The sequence below is a fragment of the Balearica regulorum genome, chromosome 2 (assembly GCF_011004875.1).
Source record: "Balearica regulorum gibbericeps isolate bBalReg1 chromosome 2, bBalReg1.pri, whole genome shotgun sequence".
In the NCBI taxonomy this organism is placed as follows: domain Eukaryota; kingdom Metazoa; phylum Chordata; class Aves; order Gruiformes; family Gruidae; genus Balearica; species Balearica regulorum.
Window position 1 is genome coordinate 128,765,279 of NC_046185.1, and position 19,262 is coordinate 128,784,540.

The following is a 19,262-nucleotide window of genomic DNA, read 5'->3' on the forward strand; positions in this document are numbered from 1 at the left end:
CCACTGTGAGTAATTTTATCTGAGAAGGCAGATAAAAAGCAGTGGGCTTAGTGAACATAATTTTACTCCTCGTAACAGCTTACCCAGTTTGGATAAAAGTATGTTGATAGACTTGTGCTATAATTTTTGTACATTGACTGGAATGCTTTATTTTTGAGAGCTGCTGTTATTTGTCATTTAGTTCATGAGCATGTTAGACACCTCTTAAAACAGATAGTCTTTTGCTGGTGTTTCAAGGTAGCTTTCTGTAAAACTGAGGGTAATCTCCCACTTTCTATTATGCTCAGAAGCTTCAGACTCACACCATCCCCTTCCAGAAGTAATGGATCAATCTAGCTCAAGATGTATGAGCTTGAGAAAGAAGAATGGCTGGATAGGAAGTGGGTGACTAGGGCTTAAACTAGTTGGTTTAAGAGGAAAACTTTCAATCTAAAGCTTATTAATAGGCATTGAATAGCCTTTTTCTCCTCTTCTTTTTTTTTTTTTCTTTAAAACACCGAGCATCTCTTTTCAATAGCTCTTACCTGTTTCTCTGCAGTCTCACTCTGCCCTAATGCTTACAGCCCTGGACTTTCCTGAGCATGAAAGAACCTAGCGTATTTCTAAGATTCCGCCTTCTGGAAAAAATGGAACAAAATCAAACCCAACAAAGCAGAACATGTGTCTTGAACCCTTGCTGGCCGTTATTCTTTTTTGTTTTGTTTTTCACAGTGTATGTCTCAACTTGTTGTTTGCCTGATTTTTGTGCATGTCAAGCTCCTCTGCTTCTGTGTTTTCAAGCCATGACTAGGTCCACCTGCAACAGAAATAATTGTAAGGTAGTGTTGTGGGTTAACCACAGTTGGCAGCGCAACACCAGCTGACTGCTCACTAGAAAAGAAATGTGGCAAGGAAGAACAAATATACTACCAATAAAAATACAGTTTCAGATATTGAAGCAGATTGTACTGACTAACTACATTTGTGGGAGTAAGGGAAGCCATAGACTTTTGCAAGAGTTTTCACTAAGGTTGTCATCCGTTATTGTAAAATGGTATGCAATGATAAAGATGCAAACAGAAAGAATAATGCAAAATTGCTGATGAGAGGCTTGATCATTAAAGATGACTGTCTTTAGTTATTGAAGACTTTGGCAACCAGTGAGATGAGCATTTTAGAGGTTGCGCACTGTTGGGAGGAGAGTTGGATTGCATGGGTAAGTGGGTAAAATGAGAATTTTAGATGTGTAGGCAGGTTGACTCTTAGATGTATAGATCTTATTAAAAACAACAACAGCTTTTCAGATGACAGATCACCTCCTTGTTTTGAACCTGAGTGGTAAAATTGATGACAAAGATGTATTTGATATCGAGACAGAAAAAGTGGTCGAGGATTTCTCAATTTTCTCAAATATTCAGTTTACTTTAGAAAGGATGATATCTGTAGTAGTACGTTACATTAAACTGACACTCTTTCTGACGTGCTTAGTATACAGTCTGTACGTTCTCCTCTTAAAAAAAAAAAAAGACTCAAGTTGCAAGCAAGTCTCTAGATTGCTAGTATTGTATTTCAGCTAATGTTTCTCACCCTGGCTAGGCAATTTCTAAAATTGTTATTCAAGTTAACTTCAGAGTAAGTGAAGTTTGGGTCACAGTTTCATTTTTTCAACATGAGAGAATTTATCTTTCAAAGTCCTGAGTTACAGTTTGCAATGATTTCATCATTGAAAAGTATCCTGAACTGACAGCAAGAAATTAACTGCCATTTCACTTGAGACTAATTCCTGTCTACAGTTAAGAATTTTGCTTGGTGAAACGTTATGGCCATGCCAATTTTATTCTTGTTCATTTTGCTTAGTTTTGAAGGAACAGAAACAAGTGTCAATTCCAGAATTCTGTTGCAGCAGCTAGTAATGGGTTTGTCATGATTCATTGCTATGTCCATTTATAGCATCCACTGGATACTATGGCTTTCCATGTAGTCCCTTCTGATATGCCAACCTCTTCCCTGTAATTTGAGATATATTTCTGTACTTTCACTATCTTTACAGAATGTTTCAAAGTATTTTTACTTCCATTTGACATTTGCCTTTTCTGAAGCTGAAGTTTTACTGTCAGTTCCTCTCAAACAAAGTCCGTACCACCATTATGATATAGTGGCTTGAAGACGTAGGTAAAGAATGACAGACAGTGAAATGAAATTGAAATGCAGGCAGACTTCCTAATTGCATGTACATGTAAACAAATGAAAAAAACATTTAACTGACATCTATCATCTTGCATAGGTGAAAGACAGAGGGAGAAGCTCTCTCTTCCATACCGAACGTTTGCTTTGATACGTTCTCTCAGAGCTCTAGCTCTGCCGTCCAGCCTCTTTAGTGTTTCTAAAGTGGACTGTCTTAGAGATCTTAGTCAGAACTGTCAAAATTCAAAACCCTGCTCTAGGCTCTGTTGTCTATGACAGTTGGTCATGGATCGTCTGACTGCATCAGACATTGGTGAGTATTCCTGGATCCATGGGCATGTATAAGTTACAATAGTTCTTGAAGGACTAGTTATTTTATTAATACTATGATGAAAGAAAAAAACTCAACCCCCCCGAAGTCCCTGTGTCCTCAGCTGACCTGGTCTCTTGAGAATTTCTTTGTGACCTCTCTGATAGAAAAGATACGACATCAAGTCTGGAATAGCTGCCCCTTGTTAGTGACTCAGCTGCACCTTGATGATGGAATGGCAGAGATCTATCTGTTCTAGGAGTGGAGGGAATGACAGTGATGAGGTGAGATTAAAGCTGGACTTATGTTTCCCTCTACCCAATTAAACCTTCATTTGAAATGCCGTTCTGCAGAAATAGGAGTGGTTGGTAACCATGCAGGGCTGCTCAGTGTCTGCCCTCTTGTACACTTTGTCAAATCCCACCAGGTGACATTTGGCAGGGAATGTAAAAGGAACTGCCACCAAAAATAAGCAAATAAAAACCAACACTGTACTGGATGTGAGTGGCTACCTCTGAATTTAGTTCCAGTCTGTTAACTGAGTGCAATGGAAGTCTTAGATAATGACCTCTACATGACTTAGAACAATTATCTTCATTTTGTTTGGCTGGATGTCATAGAATTGTAGAGTGGTTTGGGTTGGAAGGGACCTTAAAGATCATCTAGTTCCACCCCCCCGCCATGGATCAGGACACACTCCGCTAGACCAGGTCACCCAAAGCCCCATCCAACCTGGCCTTGAACACTTCCAGGGATGGGGCATCCACAACTTCTCTGGGCAACCTGTTCCAGTGTCTCACCACCCTCACAGTGAAGAATTTCTTCCTAATATCTAATCTAAATCTGCCCTCCTTCAGCGTAAAGCCATTCCCCCTTGTCCTGTCACTGCATATCCCCTGATCATGTTCTGCCCAAAGCTGAATTATTTTTTTGCTTTGATTTTTCTCTTTATACATCTGATCCTCACATTTTTTCATGTTCAGTAAGGCTTGTATAAGGGAAATTAATAATGTATTACTGACTAAGAAAAACTCTTCTCCTTCATTAATTGAAATACTTGTGCATGGTGTCATGCATCTTTGACCATTCGGCTGTGGTAGATCTTGACGTATATGCTTGTGTCACCCAGTCTATCTTGGTTATGACAGCCCATGAAATACGTTTCCAAGTACCACCTGGTTTAGTTTGTGGTTTAAAGTTTTTTTGTTTGTTTGTTTTCTTTTTTTTTCTTTATTTACGTCTCCCCATAGGTATGGGGAGATTTTCAGTATTTAGTCAATGTAAAAGGTGCATGTATACATATAAGCATTTTAGAGTTCTAAATTGGATACATAAACTTTATATATATGCATGGTATTATAAGAAAATTATCTCTTTGCTTTCAATGAATCTTGAACCTAAGAATGTGTCTGAAGCATTCTGGCCAGAAAACAGCTGCCATTCCTACAATAGTGTTGAAATGTGCATACATGGGAAAAAAGCCGGGGCAAACTGTTCTGTGATAGCTCACGATGTGGGCTTTCTTCTCCCATGCTGTTAGTGCTGCCTTAGCCCGTCAGATTTCCTACAGTCCTAGACTGCAGGTGGACTGTATTTACTAAACTAAAGTCTACTTGTTAGGCATTGCTATCCTCAATGACTGATTTGTGGATAAAGACAATGTTACGGCAGCTGGTCTTGTGTAGCAGCTTGTGAAATGGTTCATTCTTAGACTTGGACCGTGAGAGCACAACAAAGTTTTGAAATAACACAAGTAACAGTAAAATAGACTTGCATTTATTAAGAACTTTTACTTGGTATCTTAGTTTTAGTTCTACAGCTCAGTCACTTGATCAGATATACAGTCAATGAATTGAAAATTTTTGTTCGAGGCCTCTCTAGTTCAGCATGTGGAATAAAGGAGGGTGAATGAATAACTAAGGCTTTGAATGGTGACCCAGACTAATAATTAAATGCACAACTGTCTTGGTAATCCTTGAATGATGTGGTCTTCATGTTATCTTGTCATGTGACTAGAAGATAGAGATGCAGCAGATTTCTTTTTACGTTTAAGATCATGTGAGATTTGTATTCATAGTGCATCTCTTTTGATCCTGAAGGTAATCCCTCCTAATAAAAAATGTTAAAGAACTTTAGGATACTTTTTCTAAGTTGATGTATTTTGCATCAGTAAAAATACAGAAGATTGGGAAGTACAGGGTATAAAACTTACATGGGCATTATTCCTGCTGTTCATGGTTGACTTTGCTTCACGTTTAGGTTTTGGGCTTTATCTGATTTCATTAGTTAAGGTATTTTCTTTTTGTAGTATTACTTGCATTGTGTGTGTAAATTTAAGGTTAAAATGAAATGGATATTTGTAACGGTAAGCACTCAGGATAGATAGCCTATGCCATCTCTTTCTGGCAAGTATATGATTTCATGAAATTGGTTTACTGTGACGTAGTGTGTGTGATGCTGTACGTTACTGAAAACAACTTTAGGATAGAGAATCACTTCAATGCAGTTTATTCTTTAAACCTAGTTCACTTCCTCACAGCATATATTCTTTGGCTTTTTCTAGCATTTGACAGGATTTCTGTAGTCTTGCTTTGCTGTTCTGAAGGCATTTGTCTCTGTTACATAAATTAATTGATCTGACAGGGGTCAAAGGAAATATCTGTTGGTTGCCCATATGTTTTTGCTGCATGTCAAACAATACGCTTGTTATCGTTATGAATTCTTACGTAAAATGGATAATAAAGTGCTAGTATGGCTAAGTGAAATAATGCATTACTTTCCGGATACCTGCTGAGTAAGCACTTAGTTCGTGAAGTCAAACGTTGAAGTCCTGGGCTTCTGCATGCTTAAGATTTGTTCCAGGAAGAAAAAATTGTTCCGTACTTGTAAGTCCTGAGTGACTTCATCATTGACTTCAGTGATGGAACGGCCTGCAGCTAAACAAAGTTGAACTGACCAAGATAGTTATGATAAGATTAAATTCACTGGAGGTGAGAGATGGGAAAAAGAGGGTCTACACCAACCAGTTAAGTTAAGCTATTGTCTGTCCATTGTTTCTGACTCTGTTTCTAGTTCTTAACTGTTTATTTCTGCTGTTACTCTTCTGTAGTGGTTACGGTGTCTGCAGTATGTTAAAATTAGTTTACTTGGCATGGGTTAAATTTTTATTTCCCATAAAGTTGTATCTAAAATTAAAAAGTAGACATTGATGAATCTGGTTTTTAATGACCAGCAGCAGAAATCTTAGAAATACATGGTAAAATTACACTGAAAGGGATTTAGTGAATGTAGGCATTTTTTATTCATTAGAATTGTTTGTGTAGTAAAGATGGGCAGAATTATGTAGGGCATTAGAGGTGATGCTGAGAATCAGGAGTTCAGGAAGGATAACTAAGGATAACTTCTGAACAGAAACTATAGTGGGTTTAATTACCTTTATTTGAATTAAGAGCATGAAATTATGTATCTTTAGGCTGTTAGTCTTTAAGCAGGATGAATTTTAGATTCTGGTAAGTGTCAGTGAAAAGTGTCTTGAAGTGTTGTGGGTAGCAATACAATTTCCATGTGACTAATAAAATATGGATACTTTGGAGTTTAGTCAGTGAACAGATCTGAACAATTGTTCAGATTTAGATAGCAAAAGAAAAGAAAACTTGGTTAAAAGCTGGTTAAAACCTCAAAGTACCTATTAATAGGTCTTAATATTGGAATTTAGGTGACAGGAGGAAAAATAAGATTAGTCAGGAAAACCAGTCCCGTGGTTGTTTATGGGCCTGGATCATATACATTTGCCTCCCTGAAGTCTTTTTAGTGTGATTAAAAATATCCAGAGCTTATGACATCAAAAAATTCACTGTGTGGAAAAAACGAAAGGATTCCTTATTGTTGGCTGCTGTGTTATGTTTGGCTTTGAAGAAACTGACTTGTTTTACAGTTTCAGTCAAAGATCAACGCAATCATTTGAGCCTTGACTTTCTCTTCCAGGAGTCTGACAGAGTTGGCGGCGTTTTCTTCTGTCAGGCTTTTGTTGTTTAAGATCAGCTCTTTGACTCACTGACACTGTAATGAGGAATAAACAAGCCCTATTTCTTTGAGACAATTTGTAGTATGTTTCTAGTGGATTCTGAATTTAACAGTATTGGTTTAACAGTTGTTAAATCATGTAGCTGTACTGAACTTCTTTACTAGTGGTAATAATTGTGTCAGAGAAATGAGTATTACAGCCCCATATGGTTGGGTTTGTGTTTGGCCCTGATGGTATCAGCTTCTGCCCTTTGCTGCTACCTGTTTGCTTGCTTCAGAATCTCCTCACTTCTCCTCCTGCATTTAACCACTACTTTAGTCACTGGATTTCAAATGTCCTGCTTGGCCTTTTTTTCCCATTGATAAAAGTGTTAGGTAATTGCAGGTCCATGTATGCTTCCAATCAACTATATGAATGAATGTTCTAAGACATGGGGCTTAAAAATACGTATCTGTCTGTGAAGAGGTATTCAGCAGGTTTTAGAGGATAGGATGTTGCTGAGAAGCGAAGGTTTAAATTTCATGTAGTGTCTGTGATTAAAGAACATAACAGTGATGTCCCTTAAAGCCACCATAAGAATCAGCATTGAGGGGCTTTGATCCTATTTAGAAGGTACATAAACATCTGAAGCCTTCTGGATCTCTGATGTTAAAAAGATGACAGGACATGTGTCTTGCAGAACCTTTAATAAAAATAAGTAAAAAAAATAATAATACTATTCCAGATTCCATTGGTTGGGCTTTTTTTTTCATTTTTATTCTGTGTTCTAACCAAATAAATGTTATCTTGATTTACTTCTCAGTGGATGGTGTCTATTCACCATGCAATTTATTGTTCATTGATGGCATTTTCAGCAGGTCAGAAAGTTATGATAATTACCTAACAAGAGTTAAAGGAACGTTATGTTGGCATAATCATTTGAGGAAATTTGCATCTTGCATTCCAAATTCCATATGGGGTATACTAAAGCATTATTTCCATGTTTTTTCAGTACTTCCACACAGTCATTAATTCATGTTGAAATCTGTTGTTAACAAGTGAAATTATGTATTCAGAATAGAGAACAAGTTACCTGCTTGTTTACCTGGAAAATAATGAAGATTTGGTAGTTTTGGATACCCTTCACTGGAGTTTTATGGTGAAGTTTTAAAGTAAGTAAGTAATCTCTTTAGGTTGAGGAAAAGATAAACCTTCTTCTGTGCATCCCAAGATTAATATATTGGAGTTGGTCTTAGGTAAACCAGCAGTGCATGTTCCTTGATTTTTAGGTTCTGTGAACAATTCAGTGCAGACAGAAGTTTTCCACTCAGTGAACAAAAAGACCAGGAAGGAAAAAAATCCCAGATGGTTTGGAAACACTAAGTCAACAAAACTCTTGCATGATGGAATGTTGGTGCCATTGCCAACACTTTATTTTTTTGGCTACTACCTCAGTTGCTGGAGCACTCCCATCACTCATGGGAGACCAGGATCAATAAAGTCCTTTTGCACCAGAGAATTATTTTTGTACCTGTTACCCCCTTGACTGCTGCTGGAAATTTTGGGTGTGACATGCTTATAGTCTCCTGTCTAATAAAGTTTCCTGTTATAGAAATTAGAAATTACCTCAGGCTACAAATGGAGTTCAGGGGACCTACATGGTGGATGGATATTGTCATTGACAAAGAGTAAATCTCTGTGTTTCCCTGACAATGCACAGTTTTACACAAAGTGAAGCAGAGCTACGAGTGAGAGCGCAAATGGCTGCTCTCAGGCAGAGGAGGGATTGGTTTCTCTACTTTGTGTCAATCCTCAAACCGCATGCACCTTAGGACAAGGAGGATACTACCTATTTTTAGTTTCTTTTTGATTGCAAGCTGCCTTTATGGATTGAGTAACAGATATCACGATTGTCGCCAAACACCAATCAAACTGGAGGCTAACAAAAGCTGCAGCTCACATATTTCATTTTCCATTCCACTGGTAATTATAACTATAGGAAAGTGTCATATTTGGTTATCAAACAGTTTAATTAATAATTTTAAACATAATAAAGGGAAAAATGCATCTGTGTATATGTGTTTAGTTGAATTAGCTTTAAAAAGCATTGGACAAGTATGTTTTGTTAATCATCAATTACTATAGATAGTGAAGGTTCTATATGGAAAATACTTAGGGTCCTGATTTAGAGGTGGCACAATGAAAACAGTTTTTATTTAGTTGGAAAAAGTTATTGTTGTTTTCAGCTCACATTGGAGCCCAAAATACCTGATCTGTAATGCCTAAAGAAGAAAAAAATAACAGCTATTTCTTCTCCATGTAGAAATTAAATACACAGTTGCTAATCTGAAGCCTTTTACCCAGTTTAAATCTAACGTGTGGAGTCCTTTTCTTGTTTTATTATAAGAACTTAAATTCTTCTGTATCTGATTCCATTAATGATTTGCTAAGCCTGGCTCAAAACTTCTTCCTGTAACAGTTAGAAAAGAAGTGAGCGCAGTACTGTTATATCATGTAAAATATTAATTTGCCTTAATGAGAGATTTAGTTTTAGTTAAAGTAATGTAAACAGTGAATGTGTACAAAATATATCAACTGAGTCTTTGCCTAAAATAACAAAAAGTGAATTTCTAGATATTCAAACTTAATTCAAACAAGTAATTTAATGCAGACATAATGATCTTGTTAAGTCAGTAGTTAATGTTCTCATAATAACATTAATTCTGTCTTCCTCCAGGTACTTTATATAGCATAGTATACTGCTATGTAACATTACTGATAGGATTCCATTAATGATCATTACCTTGAAAATCTTCTGAAATCTTCACAGTTGTATTTTCCAATGTCCTTTGTGTTTAGGCTGTCTTAAAAAAAAAAAAAAAGTGATGGCAAGGGACTTTGTTTTTCCTACTTATCACTGGTTTAGGTAATTTGTCTTCTGAGAAAATAATGTCATAGACTTAAATGCTGCCATTTAAGTTTCTGTTAGTCGAATCTTTCCTCCCCTTTTTACTGTTTTATAGTATGCTGGCAAAATTACAGCATTTTCAATGATTAATCCATTTTTTTCATACAAAACTGGTATTCATCAGCCTCCTAATTTGTCTGAGTAACTTACAGGACGTAGCAATTTCTGACATGTACTTTTGTCTTTTGCAGACCAGGTGTTTTTATCCTTTTATATTTAAAAGTGAAGCCCTTTTTAGTTTTTACTTCACTAATAACATATTATACTATAAATCTAACGATCTGTTTGGGAATTTCAGTTAAAATAGCGCTCCCAGTCTCACTTTAGTGGATAAACCAACTTCTTTTTTTACTGTGCTTGCTAACAGAGGTGGCCATTTTATTGATGAATATGGAAAAAGTGTATAGTTCAGTGCTTTGTTCCTCTAATTTATGACACCAGTAATAATGGATGATGAATGAGATATCCAAAACATTAATAAATTATCTTAAGAGGTGTACTAAATCAAAGAGGAGGAGACTAAGAAATAATCTCGTATAATGCCTTCAAGAAAAGTAAGCTAATTCCAGAGTAATTTATACAGCGATATGCAAAAACCCAGAGAAATTTGTTGAAATGAACTGCTATAGTTAGTATGATGTTAATATAACTCAGCATTCCAAATATGCTATTCTAGACGTTTGGATCACCAGCTTCAGGTGGCAAGATATGTAAAACGTACAGATTAAAATCATTCTTAAATATTTAAGTTAAAACGTTGAGTTTAAGCATGTTTAAAATAAACCCCAGCAATTTTGTCCTACGTTGATGATGCTTACATCCTCTTCCCTAAATTCATCTATCCACTAACAGGGTTGAAATTTGCAGCCGTTTTCTGCTGTGGTTTGCATTCACTAACTTGATGATTCTCTCTGAAATATTCGCTTATTCTAAGAGAAGCTGTGCAGCCTTTTGGGTTGTTTTTTTTTTTTTTTAGCAGTGAAGTTTCTGTGTTTTGTCCATCTGGATGCCACAAGCAATAGTTCTCCCAATGACACTGGCTGTCTCAGAAGGAATCGTCTTGTCAGAAGCAGCGTTTCGCTGCTTACGCAGTAGTCGTGTACCATTTAGCTATAGACAGGGAGCATCAAAGTAGTGGGTCAGTTTTACACAAACAAACTATTGGCATTTTTATTAATCTTTTTCTTATTAATGTTAAGTCCAGTGAAATTTAGTCATCATTATAAAATGGAGTGAGATTTAGGGAGTGCAAATGTTGCTGATGTTGGTAGAAATAAAATATCCTCAAGGCTGTATAAGGTTTTCCATTTCACAAACAGATGGTTTTGAGGTTCTATGAATGTGTTTTTTATCACATATAGGTGACCTATGTATGGGTTTAGATCACTTTTTCATCAAAAGGAGCATTATGTCTTTTGTCTTCCCCGTGGTTTTTTTTTGGTGTTTTCTTTCCATGCCTTTGCTGTATGGAACTGATCCAGCTGATACATGATACATTTTTTTTTCTTAGTTGAGGTTATACAGTGAGTTACGAAATAGTTAAATCTTTTTGCTATGAAGTTAAGTAAACATCATAAAGGCTATTCTTTCTCCATCAAGGACAATGGAAACCCCTTATCCTTGATGATTTTTAACCAAATTGGATCACCTTTGGATACAGATAGTTAAACTTACCTACCTAGTTGTATTAAACTTACTATCCATTTCCATGTTAATTTCTTCCGTGTAAAATAGTGCAAAAGAACAACTTACTGTGCAACAGAGTGAGGATAGTAATTGATATTCTATATTTCATTGATCTCATCTTCATTTTTGTGTCTAAGATTATGCAGTGGCGGTTGGATACTATGCCGCTTTTATTGAGCTTCTGGATTTTTTTTTTTTCCCCAGTTCCCTGTCATGATCTCCTTAAGAGTCTCAGTGATCCAAACTGGCCATAGTGGTCTGGATGGTGGCATGCTGTCACTGCACTCATAACGTTTGCCTTATAGCTGGATGTTTTCTAGCTATGCTACTTTCTCATTTCCCAGACTGCATTTTATTGGTCGTCTTTTTACTCATAGCCTTAATTTAACCTTTAACTGGGGAATTTCTTGTAGGTGCAGTTCTTTACATAAAGTTATCATCAGAGGGTGTCACCAGTTGCTTTCTACTTTTTGTTTCCTCTCAGTTTTTAATAAATACACTGGGTATTGTTAGTCATATTCTACTTGTAATCATTGTTCTTTATGATGAGCAATTAACATACTTTCTAAAAAATAGTTATAAACAGTATTTTCTTTTTTTGTTTCCACCTTAATCTACGTTCAGGCATCTTGTGAAAATGTTGATATTAATTCTACCTTAAATAAATGTGCTGTACTTATGAGTCAGACTAGGCCTGCTTTGGCTAACTAGGTTAGTAATGAGGGTGGGATGGATTTCCCCTTTCTGCAGACCCCCCAGACTTTCCTATTGTGTTCAGGATAAAATCAAGGTCTGTTGAACACCAGGAAGGTGTTTCCCAGTAAGGGAAAAATTAAAGAGAATTTATTTGCATCAGTATTTACCATAATGCCAGACCTTAGTTTAAGAAAAATAACAAGCAAGCATCATAGTCCTTCATATATTCAGTACCTCTCATGTTCAGTGTGAAATCAAGACCTTTTAAAAATCAGAAAAGTCCATTAAACAGTGTTTTAGAGATTAAGGTGCTTGTTCATGATTGTGGTAACATGATTTTAAGTTTCTTCTGTCTGTGATACATCGTAGGAACTTGAATCAGCATTATATATCCAAGATGAGTGTTCTAATGTCTCTGTGCTGCTTTTTGTTCTGGAGAATGTACCTCAAAAGCTCATAATGGATAAATTTCACTTGAATTGAAATTCACTTAATTGGAGCAGACAACCAAAAAGAGAATGGTAGCAGAACTTGGAGTGTATGACACTCACCTGGATAAAAGATGAATAGACTCAGCACCTCATTCAGTTATTGATAGAAAGTAGAAAGATCCTGTGTTTTACAGAAACAAAAATAACTGTATCAGTATTAAAATATACCAAGAAAGGAATTCAGCAGCTCTTGCTTCACCAAATTTGGACCATAAGCCTTTAGTCCAACAACAGTTAAGGCCTAAATTGGGAGAGCGCTTCTATGCAATAAGACATGATCTGATCTTTCTGAGAGTAAGATGTAATAGCTACTCTCTTTTATATGAATATCTTCAAAGACCAACCACCGTTAATTGTGTGAGGTGATGACACTGTATAAACTTACATAGTAGTTAATCCTTCATGTGCAAATCTGTGCAATTTGTAATTTTCTATTTGATGCTTCAATAAATAGGGCATCTGAAATAAAAATGTGAAGAATAAATTTTCAGCCATGTGGGAAAAAAAAAAGTAGCTGGTTCATAAATATATTTTGTGGTAGCAACAGAGAAATACTTTGGCCTTAAGAATGTTACTTGAAAAATAAGGATCTTAAATGAAGGGTTGTACTCTGTCATGTATATGACATTTGAGGGCTTATTAGAATCAAGTGCACAACTAAGGCTCTTCTTGAAAAAGAGAAAAGAAGTAGCAAAATGTGAATATGAAATAACTGTAAACTAATTTTTTGCCCAGTCCATTTATTTCAGCATTAGTTGTTTCATCATTTCTAATTAATAAGACAATGCATTGTTTGAATAGGTTAGTAATTGTGGTTTTTAAACAGAATAGAAGAGTGTCTTTAATTGGAAAAATCAAATTTTGCTACCAAAAGAAAGATCCCATAGTTTGGAGTACTTCCAGGTTAATGTGTTATGGAGAAGCCCGCAGTGAATACTGCAAATCAATACAATGAAGGGTTAATTGTGAAAACTGATGTAAGTTTTATTTTCTTATAAATCAAGAGGTTGGTAAAATGTACGTTTACTGTTGATCATCAGAATACAAAACTATCTGTTAAAATCAATTAACATGCATATCTGATGACTGATTGTATAAATATGAAAGTCAAATAATTGTAATCGTTAACCATGGCTTCAGGTCATATGAATTGTCAGCTCAAAAAAACTAGAGGAGAAAGAGGTTGATTTGCATATATTTAATGTGACATGCTGTCCATGTGGGAATTTGAGATAAACCTTTGCTAGTAATCTGCTTGTTTTTATCTAAAAATCGACCAGGAAACATTGGTTGTAACAGTCCATTGAGCTATGTGTTGTATCGATAGCAGTTGATTCAATAGTTTGGGATTTACCATTTTACTATATGTTTCAATATTTTAAAATTGATTTTTTATTGAGAGACAGTTGGAAGAAGCTGATTAAAAAGTTGCTCAAGAAATACTCAAAGTTCTTAGAAGGAACATGCTCAAAATTATCCTGTAACTGATTGTAAGACTGGTTACTTCTACAGTTTTCAATTAGACTTATACAATATATATAACAAGCACTTCTTTGCTTTTTATGATAAAAAAAAATCACAAGATATATTAAAAAAATTAATGAAGTATTGTATGGAGTCACAAAAGTATCTTTCTATGTGAAGTGGACCAAACAGATAATTTTTAATTTGATAGATCAATTGTAATAAATAGAGGGAGGGAAGTGTGGCAGAGGAATGAGACTTCTGGCCTGGAAAGGATTTACATATTATTTAAGTTCCTCAGTATAATAATCCATTGCAGATTTTTGTGAGGTTGTTGTTGGTTTTTTTTTTCATTGATAATGCAAAATATTCTCTGTAAGTCATAACAACTCAATGAATCCTTGAAATGTTAGTCAGAATATAGTGGCCAGTACCTTGCATTACCAATAATGTGGTTAAGCATGTCTGTCCAGCCTTTCTCTTTTCTCCTGTGTTTACCTCTGAACTTAAAAAAAATAAAATTTTCTTGCCCTAAATTTTGAAATTGTGTGGTAGTCTCTTTCTAATGTTCATGAGTTCCCAAAGGGAAGCATCAGTAGTATACGGTTTCTTTTGCTCTGATTTGTACCTGCAGACTAGGAAACTTTCTGATGATGACAGTATCAAAAGGTGGAGAATAGAAGATCTTGTTTTTTGGTGCTTTTTACTGTGAGCCCTACTTACAATTTTGCCATTGTAAATATCTGAAATTTGTTCTTAGGTATGTGGTACAATTCAGTTCCTTGCATTATCACCCAAAATAACTTGAGTACCAGCAAGGTGGCGTCCTTATTGTAGCATTAAGCTTCTCAAACTGGGCAGAGTACAGAATGCACAGTTGCTCCATTTCTGGTATTCTTGCTCAGTGAAGTACACCTGAATGGCAGTGCCTTTTGCTTTAGTCTTCCATTGACCAGTCTTTTGCGTGTTCGGTTGAGTAAAGGCACCTATGCTGTGTTTGAGGGTTGGGGGCAAAAGGACCAGCTGGCAGAACAGAGGAATGGAATCAAAGTTGGGTTCTGTCATTTACCTCTTGTGTAGGATGGAGTTTGCATTTGATCGTGAGAGAGAAAGGTGGTTGTATCACAGGTCGTTGGCTGTTGGGTGTCCTTTCTTTAAATGATTTACATGTCTTGTTTGAGCAGGGAGTGATGACCCTCTTAGACAGAAATACTTGTGTGAGGAGGTCAGTTCTGTAACCATAGATTAGAAGTCCAAATTAAACATGAAAGTAATTAAAAACTAAGGAAATTTTAAAGAGAAGAAAAAAAATAATGTTTTTAAGACAATGGTGACTAATTACATATTTTGCTCTACTGTAACCCATTGGTGAAAAATCACTTTGCTACCAGAGTCTGCCAAGCTACAGATGAATGATGATGATCTGTCACAACTAAGTGGTACTTGCTAGAGAAGGTCTGATTCCAGAATCTCAGGATCATTCCTGAGCCATTTTATGTCCCAGTAATCCTCAAAGTCTTTTAATGTATGAAGGTATATACTGCCTTTACAAGGATCCATTACTTTAAAAAAAGAAGGATTTGGGATATGTATGATTTGTTTTAGTGGTGGATGGGATTTGCAGATGTGGTGTGGGAATAAATTGTGGTTCCCAAACAGAAATCTGGGCACTAAAAGAGAAAAAATACCTTAGCAAAAGAGCCAGTCTCACTTGTCCCACTTCAGAAACATATATTGAGAAAAAAATGCTTCACATTCCTTAAAATATAGAAGTTTTTTGTATTCTTGTGTTTTGGGGCTTGCAGTGTTGTTAGCTCAAAGGGGAGGTATGCTTTTTTCATGATGACTATATTTAGCCAGGAGGAATACTCCTTTTTAAAGCAAATTGAAATGAGCGTATGAGAGCATGAAATTATCAGCAGCGCTGGTGCACATTTACATTACTTCGACATACTCTTTTGAATGACCACACAACAGAACAAGTACTTCATTTCCACTGTGTTGATTTTTCTTGACAAAACATGGCAGTCTATCCAAAGGAGGGTGTTTAGCCAAGATAAATATAAAATTTATGATTAAGCAAAGCGTTTCCTTATTATAATCCCTAAAGAGAGTTTGAGACTTGTTAAATATAACGTGCCCAGGTAGTTTTAAGAGTAAATTATCCTTTATACTTTCAAATGCTGAAATACAGTAACACCATCAACTGTTTGAGATCTTACCAGCAGAAATAACACTGCATACTGGTTTCCTTTGAACCAAGTAGCAAAAAACCATACATATATACAATATATAACCTCAGATTTGATGAATTCATTCAGTTTTACAGGCTTGCATGGAGATCAAGAAATAGAAACCCATGTCTCACTCTTTCCTGTAATGTGTGATAGAAGAAAGCAAATACACCTTTTTGACAGGGTGGATAAAAATTAGTAATGTGATTACGCTTCTGGCACATTTCTTTAACTGCTATATTTACAGAATGCCACTTTGAAGAAAACTATGGTGACTGTCAATATTATTCATTAAAATAAATGGAGAATGAAAACTGATTCAGGAGATGAGTGGATTTTGACCTTTGTGGTGCCGGTGTTGGCTTTGGAGTACAGTCTTCTAATTAAATTGTGAATGTACTTAGATAGTGGATATTAAATGATCTCACTGTATTCTTTCAAGGACTATGAACTTCCAAAATCAAGGATAACATTAGATGTCAGCCAAGTATTTTGTCCTTCTCGTGGTTTGTCTTTACATCTGAATTAGTGCCAGTTTGCACAGATTGTGTGTCAGCTTAAATACAAGAAACAGGCCTCAGTCTGCTTGAACTCATTCCACCAAAGACTTCTAAAAACTTTCGGTAGTCTGCAAACTGTAATGGTTGTTTCACATTAAGTTGCTTTGTAGAATTATAAAACAGCTTTTCTTGTGCTTTCAAATAAAATGTTGTCATCCACTAATGAATGAGATACCATCTGTAATAATTAAGGTTATTCTACTTGTTTTCCCCCTGCAGCAAAACTTCTGAAGGTTTGCAGAAGACAGTAAGAGAACCACCAAGAAGGCTATTGCAGTATTGTAAGTACTGCACCCAGGAAAAAAATTAAATATGTGAATTAAGAATGTTGTAAAGAGATTTTCATTTTGGGGTGGGGGGGAGGAATGAGCAACATAAAGGGATTATATGTAAAATACAGAGCAGGATGTATTGTAGCAATCATGTTAATAATTTACAAGGGAAAAACTGCACTCTTGTAAAATCTAAAATTGTATCCTTGTGCAGTGTAATCAGGAATTTACCAATAGCAGTGAAAAATATTTCTCTATCCACCAAAGATTGATCTAGTTTATATACATTTGTTTATTTAAAACTATCAAAATTTAGAAAATCATTGTAGTTTTGTAGGTTTGTCATTTGTTTTCGTGACTTATTGTTTAGGTTATTTTGCAGAATTATTTATTTGCTGATTTATTTATGTATTTCATTATTTATTTATTTGATTATTTAGTAAATTATTTATCTGATGAATTATTAATACATCTTCATGACATGCTTTAAATTATTTATAACTTAATTTTGAGTTTATTGCTTTTCGACGCTGCATTGTTACTGACTAGTTTTGATTTTTTTTTTTTCCTTGGTTCTTGAAAATTAAAGTACTAGCTCTAAGGCAAAAGTATATTCTTTGCAGAATCCATAGATGTTTTCAATGAAGTAATTTACCATGTAGATACTAATTTTGTTTAGCTCTGTATTGCTTAATATCACTTTTCTACTTATTTAGCTTTTGCTTCTATTATTTCATAGATATGTCAAGATCAAATGAGTGACCTTTAAGGAGCAAAGATAAATGTTTACTTTAAAACATGTTGAAACAGACTAGTTCCATTTTTCCCTTATTAAGTACTCTTTAATTATTCTTAAAGTTAACTTGAGATATTTTTGTCCAAATAAAATGGATGTTTTTTAAATGGGACTCTTGATATTTGAACTAATACATTTAAGTTCTAATAAGAAAATCATGTATTCACAGTAGTAACTCATAGGGAGAGTTAAATACCTGGGGAGGAATGGTGGTATCTTTAGACACAAGAACATTCGTGTCGAGGAGGAAGGTGGGTAGTAGGGTTTTTTCCCCCTCCACAATGTTTTTGCATGCATAGGATTTTACAAGCTCTGAAAATTTAGCATCTCTGTGTTACTGTATCTAAAGTACTCTCAGGTTTTGTGTTCACAAAGAGTCATTTCTTATGCACAACATATTGTTGTGAAGCCTGGTTTTTGTTGCTTTCTCTTGCCAATTAAAAAAGTCTGAAATCTCATCTTTTTCTCCAAAGAGGCTTGAGTGCATTTATCAAAACAGCGTGAGGGGCCAATTTTAGGCTTCATGTGTGAGCACCAGCTCTATGGAGTTTAAAACAGGTGCCTGGGATCAGAATTTGACCTGGAATCAATTCTGGGTGAAGGTTTTTTTCAGGACTGATGAGCCTCTTACCTTGAGGTTGCCAGTTTGACCTCAGTTCCCGAGGAGCCACTCATGGGCAGTCTGAAGCCACCTTGCAGGAGAGCACTGTGACTGACAGCCCTGTTTCAGAGCTGTAACGAATAGGGCAGAGCAGCAGTTCCTCTGCAAAAGTGCCGTGCGCATAACTTTATGTGGCCTTTATTCTATGTTTAGTGCTTGAAATGAATTACTATATACTTTAAAGTTTTAACACAGCATGGAAAAGGCTGCATTGTACATTTCAAGTTTCAATGCTGTTGAAATACAGTAGAAATGGCCTCTGTAGACAGGTTTCACTATAGAACTTAAATTATGCATGTGTATATCCAAATTCCTTATTTTGAAATATTGAATGTATGAATATTTAATTTGTATCTTGCTTTAGTATCTTCATATGCTTGCCTTAAAGGAAGCTGTTTCCTTTGATTTATATACATGGATAAAAATGTGTGTACAGTATGTATCAATGGTTTTTCTCTCTACGGTGTTAGATGAACAGCTTTAGATAATGATAGCTAGTGATTTTTATTCTGCAGCTTGCTACCATTGTATAAAACATAAATTTGTTGTATTCGTTCTATTAATCTTACTTGAATTTCAAATTCATTTGCTCTCCAGAAGTATTTTCTTAACTACATATGTTAAGAAAAGTCAAGTATGTTGCAGATTGTAATGATGCAGTATTTTTGGTCTGTGCACAGTAACAAAGCTCTGAATATTATTTGGGGCAGAGTTCCAATCTGAAATTTACATTTCTCCTTATTTGAATGTTTTCACCGAAGCTGAGAACTCCAAGGGAGTTCCTCAACCTATACTAGTTTATGCGACACGGTCTATGAAATTTAGTACAATCACTCTTACTTCCTTGTGTAAATGAGGTCTTATTGTTGAACAAGACCTATTATAAGCAGTTACAAAGGTAAGTGCTGTCAATGCACTCTGCCACCACTTTCTCAGAGTATGAAACACTTCCTGAAAG

The 19,262-nt window shown here is 35.5% G+C and overlaps 1 protein-coding gene across 2 annotated transcripts in view; it reads left to right on the top strand.

The window, feature by feature from the left end:
* TBC1D5 (TBC1 domain family member 5) overlaps positions 1 to 19,262 on the top strand; it is a 322,332-nt gene that overhangs the window by 9,540 nt on the left and 293,530 nt on the right. For both annotated transcript variants that reach the window (XM_075745858.1, XM_075745859.1), the window contains exon 2: positions 16,795 to 16,856. The gene's annotated coding sequence lies outside the window, so the exon portion shown is untranslated. The remainder of the gene's footprint in view (positions 1 to 16,794; positions 16,857 to 19,262) is intronic.